This window comes from Panthera leo, chromosome B4, assembly GCF_018350215.1.
Source record: "Panthera leo isolate Ple1 chromosome B4, P.leo_Ple1_pat1.1, whole genome shotgun sequence".
NCBI lineage: Eukaryota > Metazoa > Chordata > Mammalia > Carnivora > Felidae > Panthera > Panthera leo.
In genome coordinates this window covers 3,973,488-3,990,638 of record NC_056685.1, presented here as the reverse complement: position 1 = coordinate 3,990,638, position 17,151 = coordinate 3,973,488, and the positions used below count along the sequence as shown (strand labels likewise).

At 39.3% G+C, this 17,151-nt stretch overlaps 1 pseudogene; it reads right to left on the bottom strand.

Moving 5' to 3' along the window:
- Positions 1-17,151, bottom strand: part of LOC122224099 — a 149,370-nt pseudogene that overhangs the window by 105,712 nt on the left and 26,507 nt on the right.

The window sequence follows — 17,151 nt, the reverse complement described above, 5'->3', positions numbered from 1 at the left end:
TCAGGGTTTATGCAGGAAGTATTTCCCTCCTTTCACTCAAAGCACTAACAGCTTTAGGAAATCAAGTAACGCATTTCTGGCGGGCTTAGCAACGTCTTTATCAAATAATTTTCCCTGTCTAATAGTGACTGTGAATTCGCATTTGGTGGTAGGTGAGAAGGGAAGTATGTACTTGTCACGGAAGGTTTTATCACGCGTATCCCCAAGCTATGGGAAATTGCTCGCTTATTTTAATCTGATGCACCATGAAGCCACCACATTTTTGCCTATTATCTGTGACAGACTATAGGACACTTCTGTTGCTCACAAGTTTTAAATGCATTAATATGCTTTTTTATAGCTTGCTCCCTTGGCACATGTGAGTTTTGCATGTTGAAGCGTTCACGCAAGATGCTCTTAAGGGACAAAAATGACAAGATATTCTATCTAGCTTCCTGTTAAAGAACGTCTAACAGAAGAGTCAATTATTTTTTTATTATCATGTAACAAAGGCCTACCAGACATAGGTCTAATCTTGTCTGTGCTTGATCATACAGCTCTCACCCAGGGCATCTCCAGACTGTTATGAAATACAAAGTCTAAAATAAGGTTACCTAATATTATTACTTTGGGTTAGTTGTCTTGGAATAAAATAAATCACTTTGCTTTTTAAATAAAAAAAAATTTTTTTTGGAGAGACAGAGCTAGTGGGCATGCGCACAAGGGAGGGGCAGACAGAGGGGGAGAGAATCTTAATAGAGAAGGCTCCGTGCTCTGCATGGAGTCCAACGTGTGACCACACGACCCTGGGGTCATGACCTGAGCTGAAATCAAGAGTCGGATGCTCAATCAACCAAGTCACATTTAGGATGAGCCCCTAAGTGAAATTTTTGGTAAACAAAAATTTCCACTGTTTTCGAAAATACTTACTTGCCCAATAAAAGATCTTTATTTTATCTTTAATTTCTTGTCTAGATAATTTGTAACCTAGAAATAACTTTCAACGTAAAGATATTTGCAAGACTACAGCAGAGAGTCTCTTTGTTTTTCCTGAACCATTTGGAAATAAGCTGTCAGCACGATGCTCCGTCACTTGTAAACATTTCGGTGTGTAATGCTCACACACTAGAACATTCTCTTACGTAACCAAAATGCAAATGTCAAAATCAGGAAATTAATATTATACATCATCACCATCTAATCTATTCATTCAAATCTTGCCAATTGTTCCAATAATACCCTCTGGGAAGGCAGAAGATCTAACTCAGAAGGCATGTTGTACTCAACTGTTCTGCCTCGTAGTCTCCTCCGATCTGGATTAGTGCCTCAGACTTTCCGTGTCCTTCCTGACCTTGAACATTTGAAGAGTACATGACAGTTATTTTCACAAATCTCCTTGAGTTACAAGTGTCTCTGGTGGAATCACTTAAGAAATGGTAGACTTCTCACTTACTGCTTTCCTTTTTCCCTTTTCTTGCTTCCAAGATGAAAAATCATAAAATAATTTTAGATAAGGAGCACCTGGGTGGCTCAGTCGGTTAAGCGTCTGACTTCAGCTCAGGTCGTGATCTCATGGTTGATGAGCCTGAACCCCAAGTCGGGCTCTGTGCTGACAGTGCAGAGCCTTCTTTGAATCCCCCGTCCCTGTCTCTCCCTGCCCCTCCCCCTCTCGTGTTCTCGCTCTCTCAAAAATAAATAAACATTAAAAAATTTAACAAACGGGCTCCTGGATGGCTCAGTTGGTTAAGCGTCCCACTTCAGCTCGTGTCATGATCTCACGGTTCCTGAGTTTCAAGCCCCGTGTTGTGCTCTGTGCTGACAGCTCAGAGCCTGGAGCCTGATTCGGATTCTGTGTGTGTGTCTCTCCCTGTCCCTCTCCTGCTTGTGTTGTCTGTCTCTATCTCTCTCTGTCTCTCAAAAGTAAATACATAAACGTTAAAAAATTAAAAACATAATTTAAGTAAAAAATATTTCAGTTTCATCTCGACTATCTCCCAAATATGAATAAAACTCACATATGGGCTTATAATAAAAATATGAATTTGCAAAATGGCAATCTGGAGTTGAAGACTCCTAAGGAGATCATGCAAGTCCTAAAAGCATTCAACACAGGAATACCCACTGGATTTCCCCGATGACCCAAAATCTCAGACCTCGGTATCACTTCATTGTCAAAAACTGACGGGAAACTAAAAGTAATGAGATATGCTTCAATTAGAACCAAAGATAAATGAAAATTCCTATTCTCATCCTCTTTCAAAATTGTCATGAGACTCAGAACTGCCCAACCTGGGCTTAGAAGATAAATCTGCTTTTAATTTCATCGGTTTCCACTTCTGTAATTGGAAGAATTGATCGTGCACACCATTTTTAAAAGCCCTACAAATGTGCTAAAAATATTATGGCCACTATATGGGTTTCCATGTGCACTTGGGTCGGTTTACAAAGCACTCATTGGATAAGTGAATTACGTTTTAAATACCTGGAAATAATAAGTTAACGTGGAATTTCTACATTTAAAGAAATCTCTTCAAAAAGACAAGGATAGTTATAAGAGAATCTGTCGTTTGAGAATCGCCGCAATATACTGAGTCGCTCACACCCACTGGAACGGTTCTTGTGGGAAACAAAAGAAACGAAACCAGAAAATAACAAGTGTTAACAAGAATGTGGAGGAATTAAAATCCTGGTGCTGCTGGCAGGGCTGTAAAGTGATGCAGCAACTACGGAGAACGGCGCGGTGGTTCCCAACAAATCAAAAACAGATTTGCTATATGGTCCAGCAATCCCAGCAAACTGGCTCCCAGAGTGGCCGTCCTGTTCTGCGTTCGCAGCAGGGGTGAACGAGCGTCCCTGCTGCCCCAGGAGCGCGCCCCAGTCTGGTGCCCTCCGCGGTTTGGATTTCATCATTCCGCAGGTGCGCAGGCTTTCCTCACTGCTGTTCTCACCTGCAGTTCCCCGATGGCACAGGACGTGGAGCATCTTTCCGTGTGCTTATCTGCCATCTGTATGCTTTCTTCGGCGAGGGATCTGCTCAGGTCTTCTGCCCATTTTTAACCGTATTGTTTTGTTTTCTTATTGGTGAGTTTTAAGAGTTCTTTTTCTATATTGGATGACGGTCCTTTATCAAATGTATCTTTTGCCAAGTGTGTTCTTCCAGTTTGTGGCTTGTCTTCTTTTGTTTCGTTGTTTTTGTTTTTGCTTTTTTTTTTTTTTGGTAATCAAATTTAACATATTACACAAAAGCAATACTTACTGGGAGAAAGAGGGTCAAAGGCAGTAAAATTAAACCAATATCATGGTACTGTTGATGGCTTTTAAGTATGTGCTTGTATTTCTTCTATTAATGTGAGTTACAAATTGAAGTGCATTTCTGTTTTTTTTTTATTCTACATGTGTATGATTAGACTAACCTTGTAAGCAAAAGGTCACACTATCTGCTATCAGTAATACCAATATGCTGGTGACATTCACTCTTCCTTGGCTCTTGACTATGCCATTGGGTCCGCTGCCCCTGGTTGCCTTCTATTTAGCTGAAAGGCCAGGGAGCGAATGGAAGTCTTATCGCCTTCATTTGAAATTGGGAGAATAGATTGGCTAAGAGGTCATTTCATGTGTGCCATGTACAAAAGTCATGGATTAAAGACAATTTTCAGTTTCATGTTTTACTTTCCTTTCAGTGCACTGACCACAGGAGAGAGAAGAACACCCATTGTCTTCAGGATCCAGGGAGCATTGGGAATCCCTCACAACACCCCTGGGTGCCTCTGCATACAGCAATAATAATTAGCCTACTCATCCACCCAGTAGATCCAGTGAAACTACGTGCATGACACTTTTTCTTTTCCGAATAGGATTGGGTAGCTCCCTGTACTACTTTCGGTCTCTGAACTAGCACAGACAGCATTACCTTCCCAGAAGGAGTTCATACACCTGCATTCATGGTTATATTTTTTTAATTTGTTCATTTTGCTTTGACAGCCATGACTGCATGTTCTGTGTTTCACCAATGAGCCCAACAGTGAACTGAATCAGCTCCTTTTTCCAACCCATGAGTTCAGCCAGCCTATGTAATGCAGTATTTCATCATAAAGGAATAGTTCCGATCATTTTCTGTTAGGTTTGTGGTTGTAGACACGGTCAGGCCATTCACAGAAAAACAAAACACCAGTGAAAGAAATCTCCTTGTGGCAGGCATGGGGGGTGGGGAGGTGTCTACGATTTTGTGGAGGCAGCTCAGTGGACAGAGGCAGCAGGCTGATCTGTATTTAAGTTTCAGGCTTGTTGTGCGTTGTTTGAAAATGTTATGCTTACATTGATAAGAAAAATAATTAAGATAAGACTTCCTGAAATAGAGATATTTTCGAGTTCTCCTCTAGGCTCATGATGTAACCCTGAAACCCCTGTGGTATTTCAGGCTAATTTAGATTTGCAGTGTTCCAGGATGAGCTCATCTCTGGAGCATCAGTTTAAGGGAAAGGACTGGATAGGAGACGTGCAATTATCTGGGAGTCCAACTCCCCAGTCCCCGCCATTGTGAGAAGCAAGAGGTGCTTCCCTTTTGTCACTGATTTTGTAAGGACTGGTTAATACTTATTATCATAAGTTTTTGCAAGGAATTGTCCTTATTTCCCTATTTTTTAGCACTATGAGTACATATAAGCAAAGAAAATAATGGTATGGAATTCATTGCAGAATTTAAATCATCACACAGGAAAGGAAAGATTTGATCTTTTGCTCAATAAAAAGGAATCTGTAGAATTGAGATCCTGGTAGATAGATACTGAGGTGTGGTTCTAATGGATATAATATCTTTTAAGGGAAACAGAATGAGAAAAAAAAATATCCTGAGGTTCTCAATGGTCTATTTAGAAGGTGATCAAAGGAAATAAATGATTATATTTTCAAAAGTAAATTTCTAGCTGCATAATGAAAATAGTAAATATCATATCTCACAGCAAAACTAAAAATAAAAGGATAGATATTAAATCATAATTCTCACCACCTCTAGGATCTTAATGGCTGGCAATGAGTATCATATGTACAAAAAGTGGTCATAATTTAACAAATTTGGAATCTGCCTAAGAAAATGAACCATAAGGAGGGCATACCAACTGAAAAAAATTTCAACAATAAGCAGAAACGTCACATAAGTCCTTAACAGTTGCATGCAATCAAAAAGATATAAATATTTGGGGCGCCTGGGTGGCTCGGTTGGTTAAGCATCCGACTTTGGCTCAGGTCATGATCTCACGGTCCGTGAGTTCGGGCCCCGCGTCGGGCTCTGTGCTGATGGCTCAGAGCCTGGAGCCTGCTTCCGATTCTGTGTCTCCCTCTCTCTCTTCCCCTCCCCTGTTCATGCTCTGTCTCTCTCTGTCTCAAAAATAAATAAACGTTAAAAAAAAGATATTAATATTTTTTTAAATTTAAAATAGGGGAAAAAAGTAGGAACCTCAATATTTTGCCCACAAACAGTATTTTCTCAAAATATACATAGCGTTCTGCTAACTAATGGAAAATACAAAGAAATACTTGTGAATATAACATTTGAAAAGCAAATGAGTTTAGGTACTAGAAAATAAAATGAAATAAACCAAAGGAGATTATTTTGAATGGAAAAGTACAATTACATTAAAATATACTGAGTTATAATTCAAAGCAGAGCACTTAAGACACTGCCTCATTTTTACAGTGCTCAGCTAGGAGAAGACGATGAGTTTGAAGACAATCATACACAGGTACAGTGTTATTAGTTCAGAAAGATATCAACAACTCCCATACATGCACTGTGTGTATCTGAGAGGTAACACGCTTGGACGTGTTGGGGACACAGACAAAACTTGGGATGTTCAGGATGTCTCTGCAGCAGGCATCTTTACCCCTGGCTCATGCTCAAGGAAACAGAGATCATGAATATTCAAAAACTCAATTCACAAAGCCAGTAAATAAACACAAAATACACATCGAATTACAATGTGGCAAACCTTGGGAATGGCTGAAACGACCCCAAAGCCATTAGCAAGAACTATTTTGTGTATATGCACAGACAGCATGCATTTGCAATCAGAAATACCATATTACTGGGGTGCCCGGGTGGCTCAGTCGGCTAAGCTTCTGACTTTGGCTCAGGTCATGATCTCAAGGTTCATGAGTTCAAGCCCCAAATCGGGCTCTGTGCCGACAGCTCGGAGCCTGGAGCCTGTTTCAGATTCTGTGTCTCCCTCTCTCTCTGCCTTTCCCCCACTCACACTCTGTTTCTCTCTGTCTTTCAAAAATAAATAAACATTAAAAAAAATGAAAAAGAGACAAACCAAAAAACAGACTCTTAACTATAGAGAACAAACTGGTGGTTTGGGGGTGGGTGAACTAGGTGGTGGGGATTAAGAGTGCACTTATGATGAGCACTGAGTAATGCATAGATTGTTGAATCATTATATTTTATACCGAAGACTAACATGGCACTGTATGATAACTATATCGAATTAAAATAATTAATAATAGTAATAATAATAATAATAATAATAATAATAATACAGATCTTTATATTGAGAATTCTTTTGTCTTTAAGATACTCAGGGAAGTTCCAGAAGACCTACCACAGCAAAGGGACCAGATTGGAAGTTTCATACTAGATGTTACCTTGGTGTGGGTCAGAGGAAGGATGGGTTGCAGGAGCCCAAATTGGCTAATTCCAAAAGGATAGGAGCCACTCCAGCCCACTGTGAAGGGAAGTTAGAGGGTCAGCACAACTGAAGTAAGTTCAGTCACTTGTTACTATTTTCTTCATTTACAGGTTTGGAAAAAGAGGTAAGAGAGATTGGAGAGGCCAACTAAGGCTGAGAATGATTTAAGAAACCACAATAACGTTTTATCGTGCTGCGAATAGCGTATGTTTCCAAACCTGTGATTAAGTGATGTGGCAGTGATGTGGGGCCATGGCCTGCAGCCCTCGCTGCAGTTATGAGGGGCACTGACCTCCTGTGGTCAAGATGGTGAGGCAGAAGGTAAATGTTTCCTACACAGTATCTATTCTCTTCCTCCACAGAACCTCACATTGATTCAGGGCAGGATGCACACATCCAGAAGATTAAACGTTCCGTCTCTTTTTCGTCTCGTCATGGCACGTGGCTATACTCTGGCCAACAGGGTGCAAGCAGAAATGTGTGGGAATTTCAGGAAGACTCTATAAAGGGAGGGGGATCAACCTTCTCCTTCCTCCACCCTGCTGCCCAGAATGCTCACGTGATGGACGAAGGCCAGCAGCCACACTGAGCCATGAGGCCCACACTGACGGACCGAAGCACAGAAAGCGCAGAGACTTCAAGGCTTGGGGAGCAGCCATACCATCTCTAAACTGCCAGATGAAGGGCTTTTTTTTTTCAATGTTTGTTTACTTTTGAGACAGAGCATGAGCAGGGGAGGGACTGAGAGAGAGGGAGACACAGAATCTGAGGCAGGTTCCAGACTCTAAGCTGTCAGCACAGAACTTGACAGGGGGCTCGGACTCACAAGCCATGAGATCATGACCTGAGTCAAAGTCGGAAGCTTAACCGACTGAGCCACCCAGGTGGCTCCGATGGGCTTCCTTTCTTGTGAGAGATGGAAACATCCATCTTTTCAGAATCACTGCTGTTTGGGGCTTCTCTGTTACATTAAGCCACGTGCAATTCTGCGTGATAGGAAGGGGCATGGAAAGGGGGTTGGGAAGTCACTCTCGGGCTTAGGACAAAGAAAGGAGGAAGGACTGGGAAAGCATTTCTGGCCACGTCATCCCCTCCTCCGGGCTCCATGTGAATTGCCAGGAGAGAGGTGGGAACTTTCACCCTGAGTACCTTCTAGGGAAACAACACACCAGAAGGGCTCATGTTGTTTTAAGAGTCTTCATCGTGTTCTGTCGTTCTGCACGCAACGCGACCTTGAGCTTTCTACGACTGGTGACTCAGTGTCCCCAGTTTGCGGACATTGCCCCTACAGGTCACTGTTGAGCAGTAACCCAGATGTGATCTGATCCACAGAGACTTGGAGAAGCACAAGAGTCCCACCCACCTCTAATGGAGGCGGAGCGGGTGAGACTCAGGATGCCGCACAGCCACCCAGCGTCCCGGAGGCAGGGCTCCAGCGGAAGGAAGCGATGCCCAAGGGACTTCAACAATGGTGGATCCATACAGAAGAAGGAATATTATTCAGCCGAGGGCAGGAAGGAAATCCTGTCACTTGTGATGACAGGGGTGAACTGGGGGAAGGGGCATCGTGCTAAGTGAGACAAGTCAGACAGAGAGAGACAAATGCTGTGCGGTGTCACTTACATGGGGAATCTAAAGGGGAAAAAAAATTCAAATTCATAGAAACAAGAAACTAAAATGGTTGCCAGAGTCTGGTGGGTGGGGAAAATAGGGAGAGGCTGGTAAAAGGGTACAAACTTTCAGCTGTAAGATGAGTAAGGTCTGAGGATCTACAATAGGGGACGATAGTTGACAACAATGGATTGTAAAGCTGAAATTTAGCGAGAGTAGCAGAACTTAAATGTTCTCATCAGAGAGACACAGAGAGAGAAACCTGAGGTGACAGATGTGTTCATAAATTGGATGGTAGGATTCCTTTCATGTTACGTGTATCAAATCATCATGATGTACATTTTATTTAAACAAAAATTTTTTTAAGTTTATTTATTTTTAGAGTGGGGGGGAGGGGCAGAGAGAGATGGAGGGAGAGAGCCACCCAAGCAGGCTCTGCACTGTCAGCACAGAGCCCAACACGGGGCTCAAACTCACGAACCGCGAGATCATGACCTGAGCTGAAATCAAGAGTCAGATGCTTAACCCACTGAGCCACCCAGATTTCCCCCATGATGTACATTTTAAATGTATTATAATTTTGTCGGTTCCACCTCAAAAAATCTGAAAGAAACATAAAACAAACAAAAGCTGCAAACAAACAGCTAACGGCCCCCGCACAGTGGTTATAACTATGTGACGCCAGGAGGCAGTTCCACTGGTGGTGGCGGCTGTGGGAGCAAAACCACGTGGGGGCAACACGGCCATCTCACTGCAGGCATGTGGTTGTGTCTTCGGTGATTTGCAGCCCTGACAGCCGGGGCACAAAGATGGGACCCTTTCGTTCTCACGCTGTACCCAAAATACAGAACAGGGACACGGCTAAAATCAGGCACAGACACACAGGTCAGCGAGTATTTCCGTAATGCTTGTTCTACATAAGAGACGTGAAATAAGCAATCGAAAAGCACATTATTAAAGCCAAAAACCAAACAAAACAAAAAAATGGGGGAGGGGAGCGGCTCAGAGTAATCCTATCAAAGGCACGCTTTTTCATTGCCCCGTTCTGTACTCTGCTTTGTGAGCACACGTATTTCCTAAAGTCGACGTGCTTTTTATTCGTACACCAAAGAAGTAAATGTCGCCCTCGCAAACACGTTACTGCTTCCTCCTCGAGTAAAATCCTGTGTGCTGCCACTGCCTTGGAACGACAGGTCTGAAATATCTACACCATCTGGAGCAAACGGTTTAGCTTCCAGCTGTATTCGTTTAGCTCTTCATCTTGTCGAAGTGGAAAAGCTGAGTGTCGACGCAAGTGCTTCTTTTGGACAGAGCGAAAGGAGGTTTAATCTGCACTTTGTATATACACAGAAAGCCTAGACTTTGAGCTAAAGGCATTTCCCCCATGCCCAATGGAATCACTTCTCATTCTTTCCCAGTAGAGTTGCCTGAATTTATGGGCCAGCTATAGCCATCCCTCTCAGAAGGGATTACATTGCTGTGGGGCTTCAGAATTTCTGAAATGCTTTGATCTGTCAGAATCTGTGACACGATGCTCCCTGTGAGGCCATGCTGCATGGATTAGTCTAAAAGAAATCATACTGGAATGGTAAACTGCAGAGAAGAAAACATTGATTTCGATTCTCAAGATTTTTTTTTTCCCCAACATTTGGAAACAGACTTTATTTTCCTCAGCTTGGACAGCGAGGCAGGACAGCATCGCAGATAAGAGCATAGCCCCTGCATGCAAGCCGCTGGGGTTGAGTCCCCATCCTGACGCACACCTCTTAAGGCTCTTCTGCAAAACGGTACAGGATTAACATCTATCTCAGAGGGATACTTGGAGGGCTAAAGAAGATGACTTAATATAAAACATCAGAAACAGTGACTGGGTAAAAAGTAAGCACTCTATTGGTACTTATTCATGTTAGGGAAGTTGCTTTTTGGCTGTTGTTTTTAAATATGATGCTATCCTAGAAAGAGTTCACCTATGCAGACTCTCAATATACATCTTTAAAAGAAGGGAGTAGGAAATTGAAATTTCTGAACATAGTACAGTTAGCTGTTTTACCCTTTTTTTGTTCCTATTTAAGTTTCTCCACATCGTATGATGGTATTTTTAGTCCCATTTTTACATAAAGCAATAAAGAATATGCAACTCATGAGGGGTAAAGTACACACTGTATACTAAGATTAAATACAATACAAATACTGTATAAAGAGACCTAAAATTCTGTAGTTCCAGAGGAAAAAAAAGTTAGATATTCTAAAACATGCTTGTCAAAGCTAAAATTAAAAGAACATTCTCAATCATCCATTTAACTACCACGTATATATAATATTTGGAACATTTTTAAATGAAATAAATAAAATTAAATTTAAACTATTAAAAGAATTGACTCTATATTCTTATGACTTTCACTGGTAAAAATTCAATAGGGCCTTTTTTTCTAATAGATTGGAAGACTTAATATTCTTTTTTTTTCTTCCAAAATTTTATTTAAATTCAAGTAGGTTAACATATAATGTAGTATTGGTTTCGGGAGTAGAATTCAGATTCATCACTTGCATGTAACACTCGGTGCTCATCCCAAGTGCCCTTGTTAATGCCCATCACCCATTTAGCCCATCCCCCACCCATCTCCCCTCCAGCAACCCTCGGTTTGTTCTCTGTAGTTAAGAGTTTCCTATGATTTGCCTTTCTCTCTGTTTTTATCTTGTTTTATTTTTCTTTCCCATCCCTTCTGTTCTTCTGTTTGGTTTCTTAAATTCCACATTGAGTAAGATCATATGGTGTCTTTCTCTGACTTCTTACCATCCACGTTGTGGCAAATGGCAAGATTTCATTCTTTTTGATCACTGAGTAATATTCCATTGTATATATATATATATACCACATCTTTCTTCATTCATCAGTTGATGGACATTTGGGCTCTTTCGATAACTGGCTATTGTTGCTGGTGCTGCTATAAACATCAGGGTGCATGTACCCATTAGAATCAGTATTTTTGTAGCCTTTGGATAAATACCTAGTTGGCGGGTCGTAGGGTAGTTTTATTTTTAACTTTTTGGGGAACCTGCATACTGTTCTCCAGAGTGGCTGCACCAGTTTGCATTCCCACCAGCAGTGCAAGAGGGTTCCCCTTTCTCCGTATCCTCGCCAACATCTGTTATTATCTGGGTTAGTAACTTTAGCCATTCTGACAGGTGTGAGGTGGTATCTCATTGTGGTTTTGATATATATTTCCCTGATGATGAATGATGTCAAGCATTTCTTCATGTATCTGTTGGGTATTTTTTTAAATAGAGTTATTTTTCATCTTAAAAAGGATTAAACAGTCCAAAGTCAAAATTACTCTTCACAAAGCCATAGGCGGCCCCGAAACATAGTCAAAATATCTCATTTGGGTGCTGCATTCTGTGAAGTATTCTTTTGGAACACTAAAGTCTGAGTTGGTGAGTGGAAAAAAGAAAAATTGTACAAGCGGGTAACTGATCACTTAAACCATTGTTCCTTTATGACAACAGTAAGATCTTGACTCAGGAAGTAGAAGTGGTTTTAAAATCTAAAGTTTCCTCTTGCTGGTAGGACAAAGTTTATTTTAATTGTCTGTACAGTTCATACAGGGTAACAGATTTGTTAGTTACAGAAAACATTAAAAGAGCTACTAAATAATACCTTGAAATAGAAGGCATTATGTTCTACATTCTGGGCATACATTCAGTACTCATATGATAGGATTCATTTTTTCCCTCATATTTTACATGTTTGCATTTATTCACCCACTCCTTAAAATATAAATTTAATATTTCCAAGAAAATTCTGTTTAAAAATCGTTATTTGATTTTCAATCTGCCAATTTTACCTTGTTGTCGTTTGGTATTTATTTAACAAAAATACTGTGTTTTAAATTACATGACTATCTGGTATACAATGGAGGGTATTTAGATTTCAGAGCCAAATGTGGCATTATGATTACCATCCCATGTTTCCACGCTGTGCTTTGAGAAGACCCACATGATTTGGGTCCACAGAGATGTTTCCTGTTTGCCGTGCCTCTTTCGGCAATTTCATGGTTTATTCGCCAGCGTCCATTTGGGCCGGCTCAGCTTCTGGGGGCACAGGTGGCCGACTGAAGTGGCAATTAGCTGAAGGCCCTGCTGCTTGAAGGTGTGAACAGAAATTTTATGATCACCTCCGAATGCAGACACTCGAGGTTGTGTGCCAAAAATCTAACTGAAGACTATGGAAATCTAAAGCAGGCTTTTCAAGACTCTGATGCTTATAAATAAACAAATAGAATTCACACATCATGCATGCATTTTATGTGACATGTTTTACAAAAAATAAAGGATGACATTTTTAAAGAATTGAGAGCCTTTGATCATATTTTTAGGAAAACAAGACATTTAGGATGTATTTAAATTCTGTTTTACTCATACAAGGAGCAGATATGGATTATCCACTGGCTGCTAGGTGCTGGGCTACCTACCAAGGGGTGGCAGGTGAACTGGGGGTGGTTCATTCTTTCAAACCCATCTCATTTTAGTAGAAGTGTATCTAGGATTACCTGAGAACTAAGAATCAAAATACTCAAATGAAGCAAACATACATAAAATACTATGGGCAGTCAAATCCGTGGGTGCAAACATTCATGGTTTGTTTCATTCATGTAGTATCCTTCTAAGACAGCACACTTATTTTATTCAAGAGCAAGAAACACTTTGTGTTCAATAATTGATTCAAAGTAAATGGTTTTGAGCATGGTATAAAGAGCATCCTATAATTGTGCTTTCTCTGTAAAACAAATTTGACAATTTCCTGTCATATATAAATTAATGATTACTTCTAACACCAGAGTTTTTTTAAGTTTATTTATTTATTTTGAGAGAGACAGAGACAGTGTGAATGTGGGAGGGGCAGAGAGAGAGGAGAGAGAGAAGATCTCAAGCAGGCTCCCCACTGCCAGCTCAGAGCCTGATGCGGGGCTCGAACCCATGAAGCCGTGAGATCATGACCTGTGCCAAAATCAAGAGTTGGATGCTTAACTAACTGAGCCACCTGCGTGCCCCCACAACAGAGTTTTTACTGGCATGTATGTGAAGTCTATGTTGAGTAAAACTCAGGAACGAATCTATATGGATTTTGACTCTAATGTGTAGGTATGTATTAGTGTAGCTTTATGAAAAAAAATTCTGTAAGACTAATCTAATTCTCCCTAGTACTGTGCCATTCAAAACCACAAACAAAACTAGGAGGGGCCATGAAGCTTGTGTCTGATTTCCAAGGACTTGCGGTGATATGACGTGAAAGCGTTCATCAGCATAGTTGGAAACATGTCTTCAAAGGGAAGATAAGATACTTGGTTTTGGACGATGCTAAAAATGTGGACAGCAATCAAGAGAAGGCCAGGCCAAAATGTTAAATTTTTAAGAGAGTACACTGGTTGAGGTAAAAATTCATCCAAACTATGATATATGATGGTTATTAGCTCAAAACAGTCTAATGAAAATTTTTCTTTTTCGTAAATAAGTGTGAAGATTAGCTTGCCATCTTTCTGTAAATTTGGCTTTACACTTGTTTGAAAGCAGATAGATAAATATACTTATTTGAGGATACTTCCTCTCATGTGACTCTTATCTAATTTATGGACTGGAGATTGGGTATATTTATGATCAACTACTTTGGTGCTCTGAGAAGAAAAATATTCAATAGTGATTCGTAATTCCCACAGAGTTTGAAAATGAAGCCCATTTAAATACAAGCTTATCAATTTGTAAGAAACAGAATGAGAGATGGAATTGGAGAAAATACATATAAAAACTGAGTCTTAGACATGATGTCCAAATTTCAGACAATTTCATGTGTTGTGGCATTTAACTGACTATGAAAAGCCTGCCAGTGGTTTGATTTCCTCGATGAATCAACCACACCAAATAGTTACATTATTTTATTAGTTTCTTGTCAAAACATGATGGTGACTTTCTCCATACTATACAGACTTTTTAAACCTATAAAAATATTTTAAGATACAATGACTACAGAAATTTACATTTAGGAAGTATGGCATATAACTTGAATATTTAGTCACGAGTAAAGAAGAAGTTGAAGCTATTGAAGACAGAACTTGCCACCGGAAACATGAATGAATGTTGGGCTTCTGTCTTCAATTTCACAGGTTAGTGACTGAAAGTTAATGGGAGTCTCCTGGTTTCATCTATGGCCAGAACCGGAAGGCTATTCCAGGGAAGCCCAAAAGAGCAGGCAGATAAAAGTATTTTTCTATTGTTTTATATATATTTTTAAGAGTAAAAGGTAAACTTAGAAACTTAAAATTGTTTTCCAACAAAACAGTTGTGTTTGACTCACACTGAGAAAACAAAGAACTTGGTCAGACTTAATGTCATTCCAACTCAAAAAGCAAGCCCCATTTGGATTTCAATGTTTGCCAGATACAAAAGATATCCACATTGATATTAAGTATTGATACATACACAGATAAAGTAGAAACATGGATGTGCATTGCCCAAATTAGTAGTGTTGTGATCACAGCAGAAGCTAATTTTAAAAAATACTAAAGAATTAAAAACCAGAAAGCTAAAAAATGTCAAAGTTTAAATACCCAGGACTAGCAGTGCAGTTTTATATTTGTATAAAGTTCCTGCCTATCAAATAATACTATATGATGGCCATAGTAACACACGTGAAGTTCGCACTTTCTACATTTGCTCTTCTAAATGTGGAATAAGAAGTGTTTGTACCTTGTATGAATATATAGACTAAATGAAAAATATGAAGATTAAAAGTTAAAAAGTTTTTTTTAATTTTTAAAAATTTTTTAAAAATATTTATTTATTTTTGAGAGAGACAGAGACAGAATGTGAGTAGGTTAGGGGCAGAGAGAGAGAGACAAACACAGAATCTGAAACAGACTCCAGGCTCTGAGCTGTCAGCACAGAGCCCGACACGGGGCCCGAACTCACAAGCTATGAGATCATGACCTGAGCCGAAGTCGGACGCTCAACGGACTGAGCCACCCAGGCACCGCTAAAAGTTAAGAAGTTTTTAAAAGTGTATGTTTCTAGTGAGTTTGCTCATGTCAAAAAAATGTGTGCTATTTACAACACCTATTCACATGCACTATTATCATGGCTAGAGTCCATGAAAAGTTATTGCTCAATTGCAATGAAACACGATTAATAGTGCAATCTATTTTGTTTATTCCATGTGCTTATTTATTTGAAAACCAGATATTGAGCACTAAGAATGTTCCTTGTAATGTTCTGGATTGTCTCCTTGATTTCAAATGTCTTAATTGGGCTGCTACTATAAAGATAGTAAAAATAATTTTTATTTTCTGTACCATCAACATAAAATTTTGTAAACCTCATTAGTGTAAGAATTTTGTTGTTTACTATGTTAGTTTACCAAATTTACATGTCAGTAGTGTACGAATTTAGATGTTTCCTATGCCTATCCATATCATGAAGGGATTCAATGTATTGTAAAGAGTTACATTTCAATTGCAAATTCTAATCCGGGATTACAGGCACAGTTCTTGGTTCTCACTTATCGTTCCGGTTATAAAATTAACATAAAGCCCAAAGGATAAGTGCTTCTTAACTACATTTCATTCTGAAAATATATCATTAAAACATCTTGGGAAACCAGACAACAGATAAGAACAGAAAGACATCTAAACATCTTTTTGGATCCAGTTAAGTGTTTAGATTCGATTCAAAACCTGTGACTTCAATTAAGCAGAGAAATTTGTCCAGAAAAATGGGAAGTTGAATGGAATAACTGGGTTGAAACATACTTCTTTCTTTTTTCATTCTCAATAATCACGTTCTTCCAGTATAATTGAAATAGATGTGAAAGTAACAAGTTTCCCATGCAATATACAATGGAAAAGTCTCTGTGATTGATAGGTTAAAGAGCGAAATTTCTAAGTGTGAAATAAAACCTAGAAGAAAAAAGTAGCTAGCATATTTACACATAAGTAATGCCTTCCAAGTTCTTTAAAGTATCTCATCTGAAAAGAAAAACCTATTAGATGTGTTTTTATTCCTCTTAAACAGAAAAAAAAACCAAAACCCTGTGAATTGGTTAAGTGTTTTGCATAAAGGGTAATGGCTAATAAATGATAATGTCACAATTTAAACACAGGTATGATGGGCTCAGTTACCTTCTCAATGGAAAGAGTCCCTGGCTTTGACTGGACTGAAAACTCATGCCTATCCACTTCTACTGCATTGTGAAATGATGACTTTTTGGGCTACGCCCCTCTATGAGAGATCACTGCTATTTAGTGACTGATAAATTTAACTAAAACAATATCATAATATGATAATAACTGATTTAGGCATTGGTAAGAATCATCAATTAATGCTAAAATGAGTGGCTGAAAGAGGAGTCACAAGATTTTTTAATATCTCTAAGTATCTAATGACAGAAGACTAAATAGTAACTTTTCAGTGGAGAAATCTGGTCTGCATTATTTAACCAAATAATCAAATTCACACTGCAGTAATGGGGTTAATGGACAGCATTTGCCTTCTAAAAGGATGCACTAAGAAAAACTCAGTATCATTTTTGTGGTATTCCTGCCAAGAGTATGGAACTTAAATCTAATCATGAGAAAACATCAGGCAAAGCCAAGAGGGACTCATTACAAAATGTATCCAATATTTTTATAAAATATTAGTATATTAAAATCTATAAAGATGTAGAAACTGTTCCAAATGAAGTGAAACTAGAGACATGATGGCCAAGTGAAAGCAATCATCCTGGGTATTGTCTATAGGTGACATTACAGGGACAACTGGTAAAATCTGGACTAGGCCTGTATATTAGAGAGTAGTATCATATCAATGCAAATTTCCTGAGTTTGATGGT